This window comes from Mesoplodon densirostris, chromosome 1, assembly GCF_025265405.1.
Source record: "Mesoplodon densirostris isolate mMesDen1 chromosome 1, mMesDen1 primary haplotype, whole genome shotgun sequence".
NCBI classification, from domain to species: domain Eukaryota; kingdom Metazoa; phylum Chordata; class Mammalia; order Artiodactyla; family Ziphiidae; genus Mesoplodon; species Mesoplodon densirostris.
In genome coordinates, this window is record NC_082661.1 from 218,278,074 (window position 1) to 218,290,563 (window position 12,490).

Below are 12,490 nucleotides of genomic sequence, written 5' to 3' on the forward strand. Positions count from 1 at the left end.
AATGCTAGACAATAAGTAGAATGTGGGTGAAATGAGGTGTGTCATTTAGAGTTCTGCCTATAAAACCCTCCCACATATGATCCACTGAGATTGCTTCTCTTCTAAGATAGCTGGAATGAAGACCAAGCCTATGGCAAACTTGGGAGACTTCTGCTGAAGATATTAGAGTCACAATATAGAATAAGCTAGAATTATTATACATACCACTATTTGAAGAATTACCCACTTATTAGGAGCTATCATTCTGGACTTCACATATCATAGCAATAGATATACTTTATGTAACTGCCATGTTAGGCTATTGGATTTTGGAGGTTTATTTGTCATCACCGCATTACTTTAATATAATAAAAGTAAAATAAATCAAAATATGTTTTAATAAATTCCCTGCAATATTAAAGTTATCATGCATCTTAAGGGAAAGAGATGTCATTTCAATCCATGTGCTTTTAGGGAGGCCATTCTCCCAAATGTTGTTTATGTATGTCTACTATCAGATTGTTTTGGGCTACTTTTTCCAGAATAACAAACAGCCTTAGAAAGTAGAGATAATATTTCTCTTCAGGGAAGAGGGTAAATGGATTTTCTGTCCAGGAAAATGAAAATAATGTCCCCATCTGAGGTAAGAGTTGGCAATTCTTTTATAAGACTGGTGATGCCCAAAGCTTGGACTTCCTCAGTTGGGAAACAACCCACTATGTGTGCAGTGTCCAAAAGGGACCGCCTCTTCATCACTCTTGGAGACTGGAGAGCAAGGGGTTCCCAATGAGAATGTGAAGCTCAAGCTGCCTGCTAAACCATGAGTAACAAAGTCCTTTATCTCTGACCCGCAAGTCTGCCACCATGTATGCAACTGTGACAAGCTAACTTGTTAGCTTGCAAGTAAGCTAAAATCTCAGAGCCTTCACAGTTCTTGACAGCCCACTCCGGGGTGTGTGTGTGTGTGCGCGCGTGCGTGTGTGTGTGTGTAAGTAAATTTAGGTGTTTTGTGTTGATGTCTACAGAGGCTAAATCACGCTTTTTTGCTTCTTGCTCCTTGTTTACTTCACCAACTGCGCCCTCCTGCTCCTCCTACAAGCAGAAGAGACACACTGAGCTGCTGTCAGTGAAACGTGGTTGAAACAGAGACATTAGAAACAGCAATCACATATAATTAATATGAGTGGAAATAAAAAATAATAACGATGGTGTTGATGATTATAACTTAGCAGATTGTGTAAAGGACAGTCATGTTAAATACTCTTCATATATTAAATCACTGAATACTTATAATACCACTATAAGCAGGTACTACTGTTATCCCCGTGTATACTTGTGTACAGTTGCCTGTAACTAGCTATTTTGGATTTTTGTGGAATTGTATGCAATGGTTGTGGTATACACTAGAGCCTTAGTCCATTTGGGCTGCTATAACAAAATACCACAGACTGAATGGCTTATAAAGAATAGAAATTTACTTCTCATAGTTCTGTAGGCTGAAAGTTCAAGATCCACACACCAGTACAGTTGAGTTCTGGTGACAGCCCTCTTCTGGTTTTATAGCTGGTGCATTTTCTCTGTGATTCTCACATGTTAGAAGGGGGAAGGGAGCTCTGCAGAGCCTCTTTTATGAGTACTAATTCCATTCATGAGGGCAGAGCCTCCCAAGGTCCCACCTCTTAACAGTATCACCTTTTGAGGTTAGGATTCAACATATTGATGGGGCGGGGGGACACATTTAGACCAAAGCAGCTAGTCTAGATGCATTGGCCACCAGATGCTGCCACAGGCCAAACATTCAAATGCCATGATGTACTACAGCTGCTAACCAACGTCAGAACTTAGATGTCAACCCAGATGAAGAAAGGAATAAGAAAAGGAAATGTGCATTGATTCTGCTTTTAAACTTTGTAGTTGCCTGAAGTGGCTGAGAAATTACATAATCATAAGGAAAAGAGAAATTTCTAAAACTTAAATTTTTGTTTCTGTCATTGTTTCTTTGAAATGAAATCTAGTGATAGATACTGAGTGCAATAATCATAATTTTAATGGTCATGACTAGAATTAGAGTAAAGATAGCAACTTCTTTAGGCTTTTTAAGTACCAAATCTACAGGAGACAGAATGATCAAGAGTATAGATTAAACAGCAAAGAAGAAAGCTTACTTTCTATGTGGCTCTATATAGGAAAGACAAGAGATGTAATTGTTTTAATCAGTTTGCTGTCTTCTCCATATTTTATTGGAAAGACATAGAAATAGAGTACCATGGGATTCCTTTTTACTGAAGTTTTACGTCCATAGATCAGCAAATTCCCGAAGACACAGAGCTTAGTTCTTTTCCCTCTGTATCTAGCAACTTTTGACTGATGTCCTAGGATCCTCACAAAGTGACAGGCACACATATTTCCACTGAGGTTGTTTTCTCTCTTTCAACCACCCAAAGTAGGATCAATCATGCAATGATGGCTTCAATCAGAGGGCCCCTGGGACTTTCCCTTAAACACCGTGCTCCATATCTGTTGTCTTTTTAAATAAAATATAGAGAAGACTTAAATTGATTAAAACAATTGCCTCCCTAGTCCCATCCATATTGAGCCACTTAGAAAGTAGGTGTTCTTCTTGTTTACTGATTGATCTGTAGTTCTGGTCCTCCTGTCCCTTGCAGATCTGGTATTCAAGAAGCTTATGGTAGGTTTATCCTTACTCTAATTCTTGTCATAACAGTGGTAAGCCAAATTATTCAGGGAATAATTTACCATTAACTTTCAGCCAAATGATTTCAACTTGATGTATAAAATTCCTTACTAATTAGATTTCAAATTACTGAGCCCACATGAATACAGGTTCCAAAAATGTAGTTCAATCTACCAGTTTATATTAGATTGAAAACTTCTGATTTCCATTTAATATAAATTAATCATGATATGCTGAGATCCACCAGAATTGTTATAGGAATGATAATGGTATATTAAAAAAAGGATTTATGCTTTCTAAGGGATGAAGGAGAGGATGTTCTCCTTTTCATTGAATTGTTTTATTAAAAAATGTGCAACGTTTAAGAACAGAGTGTTCAAGCTTCGACAAAAGAATACATTCAAAGATAATCACGAGATTACTCGGAGCACTACCTTTTGAGAGTAAATAAGACCTATCATGCAAATTACATTATGAGCACTTGAAAATTTTACACAATTGATTAAATTCTCTCATGTTACTATTGAGAAGGAATGGGAATCCACCAGGCATAAAACTTCTGTGGCTGTGAGTGTGTGTGTGTGTGTGTGTGTGTGTGTAAGTGTGAATGTTCAGTATGCATCCGTATATCAACTTTAATCAAATAGTTTATCACATTGATTTTCTTGGAATAGTAACTGGTCTATTCAAGCAGCCACTGGGGTGGAGGAAAGAAGGATCCAGCAGGTGAGGCTTTACCCATTCCCTTCAATGAGGACAAATGTAGGTTTAACTAGATTATAAAAACACTAAAATTTGCCTTTGAAAACATATGCCCTGGAGCCCAGAAATAGACGTACATAAATACAGTCAACCAATCTATTTTAAAAAAGCTAAGGCAGTACAACAGAGTAAAGATGGTCTCTTCAACATACAGCACTGGAACAACTGGACATCAACGTGCAAAAAAAAAAAAAAAAAAAGACTCTAGATAGACCTTACACTCTCATAAATATTAACACCAAAAGGATCACAGATATAAATGTAAAATGCAAAACTAAAAAACTCCTAGAAGATAACAAAGGAGAAAACTTAGATGATTTTTTGGAGTTTTTAAAGCAGTGGAAATCTTCTGAATTATGCTATTATGGGGGATTCATATCATTATACATTTGTCAAAATGCATAGAATGTACAACACCAAGAGTAACTCTATCGATTTCTCCTTTCATGGTCATTAGCATTTGCCTTATATATTGAGGTGCCCTATGTTGGGTGCATAAACATTTATAATTGGTATATCTTCTTCTTGGATTGATCCTTTGATCATTATGTGGTGTCCCTCCTTATCTCTTGTAACAGTCTTTATTTTAAAGTTTATTTTATCTGATACAAGTGTTGCTACTCCAGCTTTCTTTTCACTTCCATTTGCATGGAATATCTATTTCCATCCCTTCACTTTTAGTCTCTATGTGTCCCTAGGTCTGAAATGGGTCTCTTGTAGACAGCATATATATGGGTCTTGTTTTTGTATCCATTCAGCCAGTCTGTGTCTTTTGGTTGGGGCATTTAATCCATTTACATTCAAGGTTATTATTGATATGTATGTTCCTATTACCATTTTCTTAATTGTTTTGGGTTTGTTTTTGTGGGTCAACTATGGACTTGGTTAGTAATGATGTGTCAATGTAGGTTCATCAATTGTAAACAGATGTACCACTTTGGTGCGGGATGTCGGTATTGGGGGAAGTTGTATGTGTGTGCAGGCAGGAGGGACAGGAAAACTCTCTATACTTTCTGCTCAAACTTGCTATGAACCTAAAAGTGCTCTAAACTATAAAATCTATTACAAATATATATGCCTTGTAGAAAAGGATGTCTGCGGAATAGTGTTTTTATAGTTAATCTCTGCAGCAATGGTCATTCAAATCTAATCGTTTGTTCTCTGTACCACCAAAGTATTTGCTCACCTCCAATCTAATTACTAGAATTACAAAGCCCTCAACACTACCTAGACTGTGGTTTTTTGGTTATTTTGCTGCAATGCCTTCTGATTTGAGCTTAAAAGTCAAAGTTACAGAATGCAACAAGTTTCTTGAATAATGCCATAAATTCTTCAGTAATCTGAAGAGCTGCCAAGGAAAAAATACAACCGAATCATACCAAATTCTAGTCCTCACATTAATCCTTTTATGGTATGATTCAAACAATGCCTTGAGGAAAAAGGGGGAGAGTCAACAGAAAACCTTACAATCAATTTTGATGCGAAAAGAAAAAAAATGGTCTAGGTGGATTTATCCAAAGTCAGATAAAAGAGAAAAAAATATGTAAGTTCTACAAAAATCTACAGTCGATATATACTTTATTAATAGCCACAGAGGTGATAGAAAGAAAAAAGAAGGAATAAAGGTGGAGTATATAAACACAGTATGGAAAAAACTGAAAAAGCATTCCAGAAGAAGATATATCTTAAAAGACAGAAGAAATTTTTTAGCAAGTAATAATTTACCTCCTGGAAATTAAAGAGAACATGCAATTCACGAAACAAGTGATAAAGGATCAAGTATTAATAGCACAGAATGAACTGACAGAACACTTAATGAAGGAAAAAACTTTCATAGAAAATACACAACTACAAAAAAAATCAGAAGTTAGAGGATACAACAGTAATATGAAGAGTATAAAAACATAAAATAGGCGACAAATACAAAGGATACTATTTAGTGCCAGAAATTAGTGTAGTAATGCCTACCTATTGAGTATGAAGGAAAATATTGTGAATTCTGAATTACTTACTTAGGAAGTTGTATTTCATATACAAAGGCATCAGGATGATATATTTAGTATGCAGTAATTCAGGAAATATAATTCTTCACTGATATTCTAGATATTTACAAAATGATCCCCAAAATAGCTCACTTATGAAGAGGATAGTGTTTAGGGGATTTTTGATAGAGTTCCCAAAATTCAAAAACCCACATAATTAATCTAAAGTAAACATGTTCATTCCAGTTTTCCTCCCAGTAAAATTTCAAAAATGGGAATGGAACTTCCAACAACACTGGCGGGAAAGAATGCTACTGACTTCTGTGAGAAGTATCTCTATGCCTAAGAAGAAAGAGAAACTTCCTCTTTTTCACTTAGATATTTTTCTCCTTTTCGTCTCGTTATCTTTGGATGTGACTGAGTTTCCTAAAATTTCTCCAGCTACTTGCTGTAGGTCTGAGGTTAAAGGTAACAGTGGTTCTCCATAACACCATTGAGACCAAGTCCATTGCCATGTTCTTAGATCCTGTGTCATCTGTGAACTTCTAATTATGGCATATATATTTCCTAAATTTTTAAGGCAATTTGAGTGGAATTTTTAAAACTTATTTCCAAAAGAAGCATCTTACCTCATATCATACGGTGTGAAAGGATTGATAGAGATAAGCACATTCATTAAAATATAGGCTCAACTAAATAACTGTGATGATTGTACTAAGAAATGAATAATATAGTTTATTTTCTGAAAAGACAAGTTATATAAATGTAAAACATACTAAATGCTGTTAACTATCTCTGGTGATTGTGATAAAAACCCCAGAATATTTTGTTAAGAAAGAGGAAGAGAGGTTGAAGAAAGTTTTTATTAGTTCATCAACTTTTTCATCTTCCACATCAGGGAATTAGTAGATTTTTTTTTCCTGAAGTTAATAAAGTAAGAAAGGCAGGTTTAAGTTGTGACTTAAAGAAAAAAAAGTTACTTCTGAGTAAATAAAGCAGATTATAACTTCTATGGGGTACCAAACAGACCACATAGCAAAAGACAGAAAGAACAGAGAAAATAAGCAAGTATCAACAAAATATCAGAGAACATGACAGAATTAAGACAGAACAGATCCTCTGTGAGAGGCAGATGGCTTTGATCTGCCTGCTCCTTGCATGGTCTTGGGCAAATCACTTAACCTTTCAGGGCCTCAGTTTCTCATGTGTAAAATGGAAATGATAGTAATAGTAGTTAACATACATTGTAGTGGGGGATTAAAGGAGTTAAAGCATATAATGATTTGAATGATAATGGCACAAAGTAAGTTTTCAACAAAAGTTAGCTTTTATTGTTGTGGTGGTTCTTCACAAAGTGAAAGCAATGATTATGATTTGTTCTTGGATGATAAATCTCAACATTATAAAGCTGTCAATTTTCACTAAAGTCTTCAATATAACTAAATCAAAATCTTCTATGATTTCATCTTTTACATTTGATAAATCTAAACACATATATGTCTATGTATGTATATATGTGTATATATATGTGTGTGTATCTATCTATCTATCTATATCTATATATATATCTGTGCCAAATTGTTTTGATTATTATAGCAATTCTACCCAGTAGAAGAAAAGAAAGCATGGAGAAAATATGGATTTTTTTTTCAACAAATGCTGTTGGTTAACTGGCTAGCCATTTGGAAAATAAATCTCTTACCTGGATTATGATAATACTGCCTATGTGGTCTCATCTGTTTTCTGATAGGTACAGTTGTATAAGAGAATACGTGTAGTCCACTACCACATATGAAATTTGCTAGAGTTCTTTCAATATCTTTAGGGGAAATTTTAATGGAAAGAGTAGTTTGCAGCTAAACTGCTAACGTATTTTAAAATACTCTATTTTTTATAGAATATATTGGAAACAGAAGAGGTTCTATCAACAGACTCACTGTGCTTTTAGCACCAGCCCTTCTGTGAAACCAGCCAGCTGCCCGCCATCTTCACAGGGGCATGACTGGACAACTGATGCTTTGAGACGCCTGCTGCTCACATCACAGTGAAGATAAAACCTAGTTGATTGTAAACATAAGTTTCAGCTGGAATGCTTTCACCAAGGTTTTGTTTTTGATGGCTCAGCTGAGGTCCTTGTGCTTGTCTGAAGTTTCAACTTCACAGTAGCCTGATAACTGTACTAATCTGCAAACTCACAAGCCAAACTGGAATTTTCTGTCATATGTGGTATAAGCAGTGCAGTTATGTGAGACCATGAGAGAAGTTAAAGTATATCATTTAATGTAGGAGTCAAAAAGTTGGATTGCATAAATCCAAAGAATTATTCAATTCATTTGTTCAAAAAAAATTTTTTTGAGCACCTACTAACTGCCATGAGGCTAAATTGGTTAACAAAACTGAGAAGGCCCTGCCCTCTAGTGGGAGGACAGACAATAAACACGTAAAAGAATAAATGCAAATGATGTTAAGCGCTGACTTTTTGATGGTGGTTGCAGTCTTTAATCTTTCAAAATCACATTCTAGAAAAAGAAATCTATTTTTTTCTCTTTTTAAAATACTTGAATATCAATAGATATCCTTTAAATGCTTACTCAACAATACAGTATTGGCCATTCAGTATGCTGTACATCTACTGAAAATTTACCAAATAGATTGCCAGTCAAATATGATGTATCTAGAGGTCTTATTTCTCTTAAAATACTGAGAAGTTTGCAACACTTACCTTTTCATATCAGGTGGAACTAAATGAATGCTTAAATTAATAAATAAACCAATGAATTAATTTAGAAAATATTTAATAGATGTTTATTCTCATCTTTGAAAGAATATATCTACCTGTTTGAGTTAGGCCTCTTGTCTTTGTATTTTACATGACAAAGAGAATTTGCATACCTAGAATGACTATTTGAATATGCCCCATGTTTTGGATGTGTATAGCGTTCGTATCTCAACAGAAAACTTAAAAGGAACAGTATTTGAATACTTTGAGTTCAAAGTGTTTGTGATTTGTGTTTAGATTAAATAATGCAATAATTACTTTTACTTGAGGGATATACAAAATGCAATAAGTTACTTCTATCCAGACAGTTTTCCCCAGGTACAAATACAAATGAGTGCACACACTCCTTTTAACAAACTGAAAACTATCCCTGTATCAACATTGTCCAGCCTTGAATTTGCATACAGGTCTCATGTGATTCAAGTCATATGAAAAAAATTTATATCTGATTTATAAATATTCGCTGTGACCACAAATGGCATTATTTTGATGTTTGGTATAAGTATAATTTCCAATAGGTAATTTATAATGCTTATGTTTTTATTTTGAAAAATCATCAAGAATATTATAAAGCATGAAAACTTATAAAGTTTGAGATTCATAATGACAGAAAAAATTTAAAAGCTATGCTTCTAACTTGACATTCATATGGAAATATGAGTTACTTTACTTTCAAGGGAAATAGTAAATTGCATCAGTACTTTTAAAATTGTGCTTCAGATGCCTTTTATCAGTTGGAGTCTACAATTGTGTTTTAGAAGAAAGGTGGAGCATGACTTGGGCAAGAAGCACCAAGGGGAAGCCTACTAGACTTAATTATTCATTCTGGGGGGGGGTCTTCTTGGTGTACTCAACCTCTTAAACAGCCTAACAGGAGAAATAGATATGAAATGATAGGAGAACAATTCTTATCCTTTTTTCCTCATGCAGGGAACAGGGATTCCCTCATTTTCAATCCACTGTTCATGCACATCACAGCTTGGAGGTTGGGGAGAGGTTGAGAGAGACTCCAACAAAAAGAAATTCATTTGCGCTATGGAGTAGAGATGGTCACTTTGGAATGAAGAAAGAAATGAGTTTCTCCTACATACTCTTTCTGGGAACCACCAGGGATGCTGTGCAGCTCCCAGGCTAACACCCAAGTCACACCACTTACTTCCATTTTCTGATGCCTGGTATTTGTTCATCTGCTTCCCTTTCAGCTGCCACCATCTACAGCTTTAAGCGTGATTCCTTTTCTCTGGCCTAGTGGGGAAAAGAATGAAATTTTAAACTTTTAAACCAACTCTCCTTCTCCTAAAGCCCATAGTTTTTTTGAGGTTATCGTGCGCAATAAACTCTCTCTCACATGCAGGGTATAAACAAACACAAACACACACATACACTCACAATAAAACAAATAACATATTCTTCAGAAATGTTCACAGTCATTAAAAATTGCTTTTTATTATAGGAGGAGGTAGCTCTGCAGGCAAGGACATAGCAGGGCATGGAAATAGCAGCTGTTGGATAGAAAGTCAGAGGATTGTAGACTCACTTCTCCAGAGCTTCCCCTGAGGATGTGAGCAAACTAGATTTAGAGACAGAAACTCACTAATTGTAAACTACTTGTAAAATACCTTAATGCCTGGTATTGTTAACAATTTCCTTACATTCAGAGATTTAGATTGAGTGAAACATTTTCATATCGAGCAATAAATGTCATTTACTGTAAGGTTCTACAAATTTTAGCTATTTCCTTAGGATTTATTCCCAGTTGTGGAATAACTGGCTCAAAGGGCTTGATTTGTTTATGTCACTTGATGTTTATGTATTACCAAATATTTTCCAAAAATATTACAGTATTGTGCATGTATACAAGCAAGCCGTGAACATATCAGTTTACAGCATTCTCATCATAGTGATTATTTTGAAGTAAAATCATTTCTGTTACCTTGTTGTTAAAGAAAATTAGCAAACATTTCTCCATCCATGACACAAACACAAAATCCTAGAATGAATCTAAAGAGAAGTGTAGAGTTTTACCTCATAGTTTCAAAACAAAGTAAAGGAAAATAGTGTTTGCCTCCTTAAATAAAACATGGCTAAGTTTAATAAAATAATTCTGATAGAGTAACAATTCATACTTGGTTTCCTTAGCTTTCTATTTCCAGTGTTTTCTGTGTTAAATAGTGTGCTCTTTAACAGAAAAGCATGCTATTTATTTTGCAGCAGCAATTAAATAGCTCTTTAATAGATTCCTTAATATTCACCCATATAGACAATGTAAAAATTTGTAATTATTTTGCTAATTTATCCTGATATTTCTCTGTGTGCATGATTTGTTTTTTTTTACTTTGTTTTGTCTTGTTTTTTTTACAAGCTAGCCCCAGGCCCTTTTTTCCTGGATAAAAATGCCTCCCCTGTCTCTAAAATATGAAGTGAACCTTTTACTCCTAGAGGCTAGATTAAACCCTTTTCATTACATGTGTTAGTTTCTGTGTTGCATAACACAGTACTAAAAATTTAATGCTTAAAACAACATATCTTCATTATCAGTTTTCAGGTCAGGAGTTCAGGTCCTCTGCTCAGGGCCTCACAGTTTGGCAATCTACTTGTTGGCCTGGCTTTCTTTTCTGGAACTCAGGATCCTTTTCCAAATTCACATCGTTGTTGATAGAATTCAGATCCTTGCTGTTGTATCAACTGAGAGCCCCACTTTCTTGCTGGCTGTCAGACAGAGGCTGCTCTCAGCTCCCAGAGGCCCTCTTACTCACAGATCCTTGTACTGTGGCTTGCTCACGGGCTGTTTACAACATAGTCACTCACTTCTTCAAAGCCAATAGGAGAAGCTTTTATACCAGTCTACTCAGATGGAGTCTTATATAACCTACTCATGGGAGTGATTATCTCACAACTTTTGTCATATTCAATTGGCAAGAAGCAAGTCCTAGGTTGTATCATCCTCGAAGGGGAAAAGATTTTTAAAAGGCATGTGCTGCACTACACAAAAACGTGACTGCATTTAACTGCCCTGGGATCTATCAAGTTAACTGTTGAATACTCCCCCAATCCTGAGTCTTGAGCTGATTCTTCTATCATTCTACTACACTGACCTACCAGAACTAGAGATCTGGTCAGTACATGTAGGCTGGTTTTCTAAATATCCGTCATTAGTTAATTTTTTTCTCATAATCTAGTCTTAATAATTAATAATGCACCTAAACTAAATGGAATATTTTCTAATTTAGAAAGCACTTTTTTGTAATTTGTTTTAACTTTATCCAAGAATTCAGTAAAATTGAGCAGTATCAGTTAAAGGTACTTTTGCTCAGAAGCTAAGCATTACATAATTCACTCGATTTAGTATAGTGTTGATTGACACCCTGTAATTTTTTTTTGGCCTGATAATTTTCTGACTGTCCCCAATTTGGAATGATTAGATAGTGGCCTCCATGGGTTCTTCTGTTGGCTTGGGTCATCAGGTAAGTTACCTCTCATTCTGATTCCATTTGTGAAATGCAAAAGGCAAGATAAAGGTTGTCCTTGGACCAAGTAGAACTCTGAAAGCTTATACTCATGCAAATAATAAAAAAAGGAAGATTTTAAAAAGATGTAAAATAAAGATGATGACATGGTTTACAAGAAAGAGCAGCAGCTGAGTTCAAGCGAAAAGTCAAGAAGTGAAAGTTAAATAGGAAAGAACACTATGTTGGAAACACACGTCAGCGAGAAGAGAAAGGGAAGGGAAAAAAAGCTTTACTTAAATTTAGAATAAACATTGCTGACTTCATTTCAAGAGTATATCAATTTTAAATTTGCTGGCTGTGAACTAAAAACACTAGAAGCCACATTTTTAAAGTTATAAGTTAGGTGAAGAAACGCTCCCTTCCTTGCCTCAAGTTCTGAGGCTGTTGTGAACTCACATCTACCCTTCACCACTACATATATAAGAACCTCCCTGAAAAAAGAACTATCTAATTACAAAGGCCGAATTATACTATTTTATGCTGAAATATATCATTTAGACTGAATTATGCTCTCATTAATATCATGAAAAACATCTTAAGTTAAATCAACACAGAATTGTAAATGTTCATGCTAACTTACATGTAACAATTACTGTGATGAAAAATGTAAAATTTACATTATTCTTTACATGGAAAACATAAGCCAATTCATAGGAAAAGACATAATAAGTTAGAGGCAAGTAGAAATTAATAGAGCTAGTTTAGTAAATTATAATCATTAAACACAACTGATACTCATTTCTGTACGTATTTATTAAAATTGTCATTGGAATAAAGAAAACCA